The sequence below is a fragment of the Salvelinus fontinalis genome, chromosome 40 (assembly GCF_029448725.1).
Source record: "Salvelinus fontinalis isolate EN_2023a chromosome 40, ASM2944872v1, whole genome shotgun sequence".
Taxonomy (NCBI): domain Eukaryota; kingdom Metazoa; phylum Chordata; class Actinopteri; order Salmoniformes; family Salmonidae; genus Salvelinus; species Salvelinus fontinalis.
The window spans coordinates 21,908,308-21,919,666 of record NC_074704.1 but is presented as its reverse complement, the minus strand read 5'-3'; the positions used below and the strand labels follow the sequence as shown (position 1 = coordinate 21,919,666).

General features: G+C 40.5%; 1 protein-coding gene across 2 annotated transcripts in view; it reads left to right on the top strand.

Moving 5' to 3' along the window:
• The first annotated feature begins 400 nt into the window (after positions 1–400).
• LOC129839451 (inactive rhomboid protein 2-like) overlaps positions 401–11,359 on the top strand; it is a 41,035-nt gene continuing 30,076 nt past the window's right edge. For both annotated transcript variants that reach the window (XM_055906922.1, XM_055906921.1), the window contains exons 1-2: positions 401–530; positions 8,324–8,480. The gene's annotated coding sequence lies outside the window, so the exon portion shown is untranslated. The remainder of the gene's footprint in view (positions 531–8,323; positions 8,481–11,359) is intronic.

Genomic DNA, 11,359 nt, shown 5'->3' with positions numbered 1-11,359 from the left:
AATTGTGTTAACTCTTGCTTGGGTGGAAATGTCAAAAGAAGTGCTCTCACACTTTTCCTTTCCATATATTACTATAGCAACACAGGTTACTTTCATGTTAGTTTGCTTTAGTTTTTTGGGGAGTTATTGCTTTTGCTGGGAAAGTCTCATGTCCCCCTCATTGCGTCATTTAGGGATGTCAAGCTTCGGGACTCAAAGAGCAATATTATAAAGTTATATTTATGCCCTTTCACAAACAACAATCATGCAAACATAACCAAAATATATACAACTATTACAGTCCATCAGCTACGGACATAACTGTACTATATTAATATTATTACTAAACCATTCTTGACTTCTATGTGTGTTTGTCAGTTATCAGATAGGTTAGGCCTGTCTAGTCTCCGCCCACCTTCGCCGAAATCAGGATATTTGGAGAGAGAAGGAAAGTAACACGTTGGTGCAACATTGTATGAAATTTAGGAACATAACTTGTATCTTATTCTGAGCAACATTGATGAAAGCAACGTATATATTTTTCCTTACATGTGAGTAGCCTATTTTTCCTCATCCAACATTGAATAGTTTTTTCAAAATGTGTTAATGATCGAAAGTGGGCACAATGTGTGGTTTTTACCAGTCCTCTTGTCGGAGTTTCAGATAGCGAAACAATAGGGAAGGTGTAGGCGTGAGGAAGTCACATTTAAATTAATTATAAAGTCATTGAACTATTTCAACATTGGAATTGGAATTCTCAAAGGACCGCAAACGACATCATGTTACGCGCGCAGTTAAAATGTGAAAACGTGCGTATTCTAATTCCATTGTTTCGCTGCCCAGGAAAAAAAACAATTAACTTTAGTGAAATGTGTCAATTCTATCTTCACACAAACCTTCGTTCAACTTCCGTCAAACGCCCGCTAACTGGCGTCACGTTAGAATTCCCATTGGTCTCCCATTTTTCCAGAAATGTGGGAGGGTTTGGTTTGTTGACACGACAGGATACTGTATCGATTCTTGCTGAATTATGCAGGCTCTCACTGTAACTAAGTATGCAGGTCAACATTGTTAAATAGTTGCTACATCATTTTCTTATCTTGTTGCCAAAGTTATGATATGAATACGCGAACATTCTGTTCGGAAGATGTTTGCCACAGTCACTGACTGTTAACTGTTAGATTAATGTACACGAGTTAACATTTCTTTATAGGGTTAAATAGTGAGAAAGTAATGTGTGAAGTGACTATTATATCTTTATGTAAAGGCTAAAATATCATTTTAACCCAGTCTGAAATGATTGGTATAGCATTAGTTTATAACAACCATTGTTGCAGGGCTGAGAAACTGGTAGACATCTGCAGATAAGTAGTTCAAGATAGGCCTACCATATACAGAACATTCCGCAGTAAGGCAGGCTATCTTTGAAATGTCTATCATTAGTGCTCTTTTATTCGTTCATGTTTCAAACAATGGAGTCTTACAGATCTCTTCCTTTGAATTATGTGTACTGTAGTGCGTTTCAGAGGGAACAAAGAATAGGAATTTGATAACTGACCCACAACATCTGCATCAGTAGTCTTGAACTGTAAGTTCTGTTACACCACAAGTGCACCTGTTGTCAAGCTAACAAAGTATAGTGGAGCGAAGTGGAACCTATGTAAATGCCTAGGTTGCAGGTTGACACAGTTTTAAAACAGAAAAAGTTAAATGGTCATGGTTGACTGGACTGGGAATCAGAAATAAGGTTGGTTTTCCAGATGAGCAAACATTTAGAAGTGATACAATAGCTCGGTTTTCATCCAATTGTCAACAGATTTTCATGCAAATATTCTAAAAGCTGCATAAAAAATATGCTTCTTTTCCCACCAGAGATGTTTCCATCAAACAGACTTATTGAGGATAAAAATGTGACTTTTGCGGTCAAATTCCCATGTTCCAAAATAAAATGACCATCGCATAATCAACTCTACTGATGGTTTTGTCACAAACTGTTGCATTATATTTCAAAAGTGCCCACTCTGGTCTTGGCTTGTGTGCTCTAGCCAACAGCTTGCACATACAGTGCAGGTAAGCTACCTACATGATGAGATTATTATGGATAAGAGCAATATCATTTTTTTATCTGTTAAACGGCAGCCAAGCATCGATCATCTTGTCATGAAAATAAGACAGTTGATATTTATTGAAAAGGAGTATCAAGCTCATCACCGTGCACTTTCACCACCCTGTGTTCAGTAATTTACAGTATTTAATCTGTAGCCTAATAAACTGCATGCTTTCCCGGGTCGTAGTGGGAGGACCACACAACATATCATTGTGTAACTGCAAGTTTACTTCCATATGATGGTTATTTAAATACAGTGCATTCAAAAAAACTATTCAGACCCTTTGAATTTTTCTACATTTTGTTACGTTACAGCCTTATTCTAAAATGGATTAAATAAAACATTTTCCTCATCAATCTACACACAATAGCCCATAATGACAAAGCGAAAACAGGTTTTTAGAACATTTTGCAAATGTATTAAAAATAAAAAAACAAATACCTTATTTACATTAGTATTCAGACCCTTTGCTATGAGACTCGAAATTGAGATCAGGTGCATACCGTTTCCATTGATCATCCTTGAGATGTTTAAACAACTTGATTGGAGTCCACCTGTGGTAAAATCAATTGATTGGACATTATTTGGAAAAGCACACCTGTCTATATAAGGTCCCACAGTTGACAGTGCATGTCAGAGCAAAAACCAAGCCATGAGGTTGAAAGAATTGTCCGTAGAGCTCCGAGACAGGATTGTGTTGAGGCACAGATCTGGGGAAGGGTACCAAAACATTTCTGCAGCATTGAAGGTCCCCAAAAACACAGTGGCCTCCATCATTCTTAATTGGAAGAAGTTTGGAACCCCCAAGACTCTTCCTAGAGCTGGCCAAACTGAGCAATCAGGGGAGAATGGCCTTGGTCAGGGAGGTGACTAAGAACCCAATGGTCACTCTGACAGAGCTCCAGGGTTCCTCTGTGGAGATGGGAGAACCTACCAGAAGGACAACCATCTCTGCAGCACTCCGCCAATCAGGCCTTTATGGTAGAGTGGCCAGACGGAAGCCACTCCTCAGTAAAAGGCGCATGTCAGCACGCTTGGAGTTTGCCAAAAGGCACCTAAAGACTCTCAGACCATGAGAAACAAGATTCTCAGGTCTGATGAAACTAAGATTGAACTCTTTGGCCTGAATGCCAAGTGTCACGTCTGGAGGAAACCTGACACCATCCCTACAGTGAAGCATGGTGGTGGCAGCATAATGCTGTGGGGATGTTTTTCAGCGGCAGGGACTGGGAGACTAGTCAGGATCGAGGGAAAGATGAACGGAGCAAGGTACAGAGAGATCCTTGATGAAAACCTGCTCCAGAGCGCTCAGGACCTCGGACTGGGGCGAAGGTTCACCTTCCAACAGGACAATGACACTAAGCACACAGCCAAGACAATGCAGGAGTGGCTTCGGGACAAGTCCTTGAGTGGCCCAGCCAGAGCCCGGACTTGAACCCAATCAAACATCTCTGGAGAGACCTATAGCTGTGCAGCGAGGCTACCCATCCAATCTGACAGAGCTTGAGAGGATCTGCAGAGAAGAATGGGAGAAACTTCCCAAATACAGGTGTGCCAAGCTGTTAGCGTAATACCCAAGAAGACTCGAGGCTGTACGCTGCCAAAGTTGCTTCAACAAAAGTACTGAGTAAAGGGTCTGAATACTTATGTAAATGTGATCTTTCAGTTTCTTATTTTTTATAAATTCTAAAAACCTGTTTTTGCTTTGTCATTATGGGGTATTTTGTGTAGGTTGATGAGTGACAAACACTATTTAATCCATTTTAGAATGTTGTAACAAAATGTGGAAAAGGTTTGATTACTTTCCTAATGCCCTGTATGTGTGGTATGTATGTATGTACAGTGGGCTCCAAAATTACTGGCACCCCTGACTGGCAATGCACAAGTAATGCTTAAACAAATATAAACAATATAATTATAGAACTCAAAATACCAACATGTGAGAAATACTGTACTTTATTCATGTTTCAATGGAACCAACGAAAATCATTTATTGATTTAATTAAAAATCAATATGCTCCAAATCAAGGTTTCACAATTAATGGCACCCTTAAAGATTATTGTAACTAACATCTACTAAAATTAAACCATAAATTAAATTCAACTTATTTAAGTTTTTCTAAGTCTTAAGGAACTATATTGAGCCATTTACATCACTTCCTGTTTCACTAGGGTATAAAAATGAGGTAACACACATGCAATATCCCTTTGTCATCCAACACCATGAAGAAAACAAAAGAACTGGCAGTTCAAAAGAAACAGATGGTCGTAGTCCTTCATAAATCTGGTAATGGCTACAAGAAGATCCACAAACGATTGAATATACCACTGAGCACTGTCAGGACAATTATAAAAACATTATAAAGATATGCAACCGTTGAAAACCGTTTTGGTCAGATACAGCATCGGCATGTTTGGCATCGAAACAGAGATGCATACAAGGAGAGGCACCTCATACTCACAGTGAAATATGGAGGGGGGTCAGTGATGTTTTGGGGCTGTTTTAATTCCAGAGGTCCAGGGGCACTGGTTAAGATTGATGGCATAATGAATTCTACCAAGTATCAGGCAATTTTGGCTGACAATCTGTTTGCCTCCGCCAGAAGGCTGGGACTTGGCCGTATGTGGACTTTCCAACAAGACAATGACCCAAAACAGACCTCAAGATCCACACAGAAATGATTCTGTGACAAAGAAATCAATGTTCTGCCATGGCCATCTCAGTCGCCAGACCTCAATCCAATTGAAAACCTGTGGGCTGAGTGGAAGAGGGCAGTTGATAAGCGCTAACCCAAGAATGTGAAGGATCTTGAAAGGATCTGCATAGAGGAATGGTCCAAAATCCCTCCAAATGTGTTCCTTAACCTTGTCAAACATTACAGGAAAAGACTCCATGCTGTTATCCTTGCCAGAGGTGGTTGCACTAAGTACTAAATGAGGAGTGCCAATAATTATGAAACCTCGATTTTGGTTAATGTATTTTGTATTAAATAATTGTATGATTTTGGTTGGTTCCATTGAAACATTAATAAAGTACAGTATTTCTCACATGTTGGTATTTTGAGTTTATCTTTATAATTATATTGTTTATATTTTTTAAAGTATTGTTTGTGCATTGCCAGTCAGGGGTGCCAGTAATTTTGGAGCTCACTGTATGTATGTACAGTACCAGTCAAAAGTTTTAGAACACCTATTTATTCAAGGGTTTTTCTTCATTTTTACTATTATTACATTGCAGAATAATAGTGAAGATGTCAACACTATGAAATAACACATATGGAATCATGTAGTAACCAAAAAAGTGTTAAACGAATCAAAATATATGTTATATTCTTCATAGTAGCCACCCTTTGCCTTGATGACAGCTTTGCACACTCTTGGCATTCTCAAATCAAATCAAATTTTATTGGTCACATACACGTGTTTAGCAGATGTTATTGCGAGTGTAGAGAAATGCTTGTGTTTCTAGCTCCGGCAGTGCATTAATACCCAAAACACACAAATCTAAGTAAAGTAATGTAATTAAGAATATATAAATATATGGATGAGCAATGTCAGAGCGGTATAGAGTGGCCAGTGATTTCAAGTCTATGTATATAGACAGCAGCCTCTCTCAACCAGCTTCATGAGGAATGCTTTTCCAACAGTCTTGAAGGACTTCCCACATATGCAGAGCACTTGTTGGCTGCTTTTCCTTCACTCATTCCAACTCATCTCAAACCATCTCAATTGGGTTGAGGTCGGGTGACTGTGGAGGCCAGGTCATCTGATGCACTACTCCATCACTCTCCTTGGTCAAATAGCTCTTACACAGCATGGATGTGTGTTTTGGGTCATTGTCCTGTTGAAAAGCAAATGATAGTCCCACTAAGCGCAAACCAGATGGGATGGCGTATCTCTGCAGAATGCTCTGGTAGCCATGCTGGTTAAGTGTGCCTTGAATTCTAAATTAATCACTGACAGTGTCACCAGCAAAGCACCATCACACCTCCTCCTCCTCCATGCTTCACGGTGGGAACCACACATGCTGAGATCATCCGTTCACCTGCTCTGCATCTCACAAAGACACGGCGATTGGAACCAAAAATCTCAAATTTGGATTCCAAAGAACAGATTTCTACTGGTCTAATGTCCATTGCTCTTGTTTCTTTGCACAAGCAAGTCTCTTCTTCTTATTGCTGTCCTTTAGTAGTGGTTTCTTTGCAGCAATTTGACCATGAAGGCCTGATTCACGCAGTCTCCTCTGAACAGTTGATGTTGATATGTGTCTGTTACTTGAATTCTGTGAAGCATTTATTTGGGCAGCAATTTCTGAGGCTGGTAACTCTAATGAACTTGTTCTCTGCAGCAGAGGTAACTCTGTGTCTTCCTTTCCTGTGGTGGTCCTCATTAGAGCCAGTTTCATCATAACGCTTGATGTTTTTTGCGACTGCACTTGAAGGAACTTTAAAAGTTCTTGAAATTGTCCATATTGACTGACCTTCATGTCTTAACGTAATGATGGACTGTGGTTTCTCTTTGCTTATTTGAGCTGTTCCTGCCATAAAATGGACTTGGTCTTTTACCAAATAGGGCGATCTTCTGTTTACCACCCATACCTTGTCATGTATATATTTTATATTATTTGAGCACGAAGGTGTTTCCACAGCCATTGCTAGCATAATACATTTTACCGACACACAAAGATCCTAGACCATATCGAACAAACAAATAGTTTGTCGACATTTATAAAATTGTCCTGCCATTTCAGCCCAGTCGTAAATATTTTTTTTTCATGCATCAGGTAATTCAAACTGGATAATGACCATTCAGGCGTACAGTCGTCCATTCTGTCTTTCCTCCCCCTTGGATTCTATTGAGTCATGCTTGCAATCCCCCTGCCCCTCCTAGGTTTCAGCTCCAGTTCTCAGCTGTTGTGCCACAACATGCCTGCCAGTAAACAGCCTCGAGTCTCTCCTAGTGACAGGCCTCTTCCCAGTAGTATCTGTGGGCTCATTGGGATTTTTTTCCTGCTACGTCATGGTAATGCCAACTTATGCAAATTCAGCTTCCATACTGTCTGGCACATCATCCTTTGCTTCGACACGACACAGGAAAAGGGCCTAAACCTCAACCTGAAAGGACGCAAGGCTGCTCTGGTAGTGGCACTTTGACATGTTAACTTTGATTCTCATGAACATCAGAGCATCGGAAGTTCAAAGCTTCATCCATTTTGTAATTGATGCGCACTGATCCAGGAAGGGATCTGACTTAAATATCTGCGAATATGGGGGGAATGTGTGTCACAGACTCGTAGTATCCCGCTGTGTCTTCTTCAGATCGCTTTCATCTTCTGAGTGAGCCAGAGACTCATTCCGCAGGCTGGAGGCTGGCTGGCTAGCTGGCTGGCTTCCTCCTTGTGCTGTACTGCTCTCTCAAGCGGTTGCACCCACGACAAGCCAAAAACCATGACATGCCATGTAACTGGGAAATATCAGCACTGTCTATGTTGGATCTAGTTTGAAAGGTAGCCCAGGTTTTGAGTTTGGTGTCTTGTGTATTCAAAACATTCACGGCCCCTGAAGGCAGCTAGGGGTCTCAGTAAGGGTGATGGAGCTGTGATACTTGTGGGAAGCTTCCCGCCATGCAAGTTTGGACCTGCATGCATGCTCTGTGAAGTGCAGATTCTGTTTCAGTTATGGAATACACATTTCCCGTCCAGCTACAGTAGAACACTAACCAAGAATACTGTGACAAATCTCTCACAAGAATTCTGTAGTTTCTCTGAGAAGCTTTCAGTTGCTCAAAATGACAAAGAGGGTCTCATAGCTTTTGAGGTCAAATAACCTGCCATACTACTGTATTTTTCAACTAAAGTTCTTCAACTATTTGATCACAAGGATAGAACTAGCCATTTGAGCAATGTCATTACCACACACATTGTGTTTAAGTAGACAAGAGTGAGGGGTGGTTTCAGTTGCTACACTGATGTATCGATGCATTCTGAAGTTACTTTCCTACCCCATTCGATTGATTCGCCCCCTGGTATGAAGAGATGACTGTTTTTGCTCGTTCATCCATGCACATGCAAGTTAGATCTTGAATGCTATTGGCATGTTGCGCAATCCACACAAGTCCTTTTGAAATCTATTGAAGTCTGACATTTGTCAAGATCTCGAGTCTCTCGCAAGTCTCTCGAAGTTCTTGGTGGGTACTTATCTACTATGTTCTGACTTGTGGTTCAAATGCTCTTTCAGGTTGCAGTAATCAGGGCGGTAGAGATGTTACTGGTCACAGGATGTGGTGATGAGGCAATCATCTGAAGGACTATTCCTCTTTCGCCCTGCTGCGAGCGGTCGGAGGTAACAGAGACCGGTCGTCAGGCAACACCCATATCTGGAGGCGAGTCGAGCAGTAAGTGTGAACGCTGTTCCACAGCTCCAAATGTGTGACAATTATGTCAAGTGACAAAATATGCGGTGATACAGTATTTAACTGGTGTCATTTTTGTTATTTGTTTGAAACAGCTGTGGGTCCTGCACTCTGAAACGTATATGTTGTGTGTCAAGAGTTCATTGAAGAAGTGATGGAGAACAATGGATGTGTTGTACAGCTGTGCATCTGTGCTGCTCTGCACAAGATGCAATTGAAGCGACAGTATGTTCTTCAGTGGATGTTGTCGTGCATTTCACAGCAACAAGTGAAACTTCTGCATAGGTAATCTAGTCTTAAAGAGTCTTAGCGTAGAACGCAAAGGAAGGTTAATTGGAACCTGACACTCTTAAGCATGTAGCCATGTACAGTACCAGTCAAAAGTTTGGACACACCTACTCACTGTATTAAAGTAATAATAATAGTGAAGTCATCAAAACTATGAAATAGCACATATTGAATTATGTTGTAACCAAAAAAGGGTCGAACAAATCAAAATATATATTATATTTGAGATTCTTCGAAGTAGCCACCCTTTTGCCTTGATGACAGCTTTGCACACTCTTGGCATTCTCTCAACCAGCTTAATGAGGAATGCTTTTCCAACAGTCTTGAAGGAGTTGCTGAGCACTTTTCCTTCGCTCTGCAGTCCAACTCATCCCAAACCATCTCAATTGGGTTGAGGTCGGATGATTGTGGAGACCAGGTCATCTTATGCAGCCCCATCACTCTCCTTCTTGGTCAAATAGCCCTTACACAGTATGGAGGTGTGTTTTGGGTCATTGTCTTGTTAAAAAACAATTGATAGTCTCACTAAGTGCAAACCAAATGGGATGGCATATCGCTGCAGAATGCTCTGCTATAGAGGTCGACCGATTATAACTTTTCAATGCCGATACCGATTATTGGAGGACCAACAAAAGCCGATACCGATTAATCGGCCGATTTCAATTTTGAAAAATATTTATTTATTTGTAATAATGACAATTACAACAATACTGAATGAACACTTTTATTTTAACTTAATATAATACATCAATAAAATCAATTTAGCCTCAAATAAATAATGAAACATGTTCAATTTGGTTTAAATAATGCAAAAACAAAGTGTTGGAGAAGAAAGTAAAAGTGCAATATGTGCCATGTACAAAAGCTAACGTTTAAGTTCCTTGCTCAGAACATATGAAAGCTGGTGGTTCCTTTTAACATGAATCTTCAATATTCCCAGGTAAGAAGTTTTAGGTTGAGGTTATTATAGGAATTATAGGACTATTTCTCTCTATACTATTTGTATTTCATATACCTTTGACTATTGGATGTTCTTATAGGCACTATAGTATTGCCAGTGTAGCTTCCGTCCCTCTCCTCGCCCCTACCTGGGCTCGAACCAGGAACACATCGAAAACAGCCACCCTCGAAGCATCGTTACCCATTGCTCCACAAAAGCCGCGGCCCTTGCAGAGCAAGGGGAACAACTACTCCAAGTCTCAGAGCGAGTGACGTTTGAAACGCTATTAGCGCGCACCCCGCTAACTAGCTAGCCATTTCACATCGGTTACACCAGCCTAATCTCGGGAGTTGATAGGCTTGAAGTCATAAACAGAGCTGTGCTTGAAGCATTGTGAAGAGCTGCTGGCAAACGCACGAAAGTGCTGTTTGAATGAATGCTTACGAGCCTGCTGCTGCCTACCACCGCTCAGTCAGACTGCTCTATCAAATTTCAAATCATAGACTTAATTATAACATAATAACACAGAAATAAGAGCCTTAAGTCATTAATATGGTCAAAGCGGGAAACTATCATTTCGAAAATAAAACGTTTATTCTTTCAGTGAAATACGGAACCGTTCCGTATTTTATCTAACATCCATAAGTCTAAATATTCCTGTTACATTGCACAACCTTCAATGTTATGTTATAATTCCGTAAAATTCTGGCAAATGAGTTCGCAACGAGCCAGGCGGCCCAAACTGCTGCATATACCCTGACTCTGTTGCACAGAACGCAAGAGAAGTGACACAATTTCCCTAGTTAAAATAAATGAATGTTAGCAGGCAATATTAACTAAATATGCAGGTTTAAAAATATATACTTGTGTATTGATTTTAAGAAAGGCGCTTTTTTTCGCGATTGCGCCTGTTAAATCACCCGTTTGGCGAAGTAGGCTATGATTTCATGATAAATTAACAGGCACCGCATCGATTATATGCAACGCAGGACAAGCTAGAGAAACTAGTATTATCATTAACCATGTGTAGTTAACTAGTGATTATGTTAAGATTGATTGTTTTTTATAAGATAAGTTTAATGCTAGCTAGCACCTTACCTTGGCTCCTTGCTGCACTCGCATAACAGGTAGTCAGCCTGCCACGCAGTCTCCTCGTGGAGTGCAATGTAATTGGCCATGATCGGTGTCCAAAAATGCCGATCACCGATTGTTATGAAAACTTGAAATCGGCCCTAATTAATCGGCCATTCCGATTAATCGGTCGACCTCTACTCTGGTAGCCATGCTGGTTAAGTGTGCCTTGAATTCTAAATAAATCACTGACAGTGTCACCAGCAAAGCATCATCACACCACCTCCTCCATGCTTCACGGTGGGAACCACACATGCTGAGATCATCCTTTCACCTACTCTGCGTCTCACAAAGACACGGCGGTTGGAACCAAAAATCTCAAATTTGGACTCATCAGACCAAAGGACAGATTTCTTCCGGTCTAATATCAATTGCACATGTTTCTTGGCCCAAGCAAATCTCTTCTTATTGGTGTCCTTTAGTAGTGGTTTCTTTGCAGCAATTCGAACATGAAGGCCTGATTCACGCAGTCTCAGTTGATGTTGAGATGTGTCTGTTACTT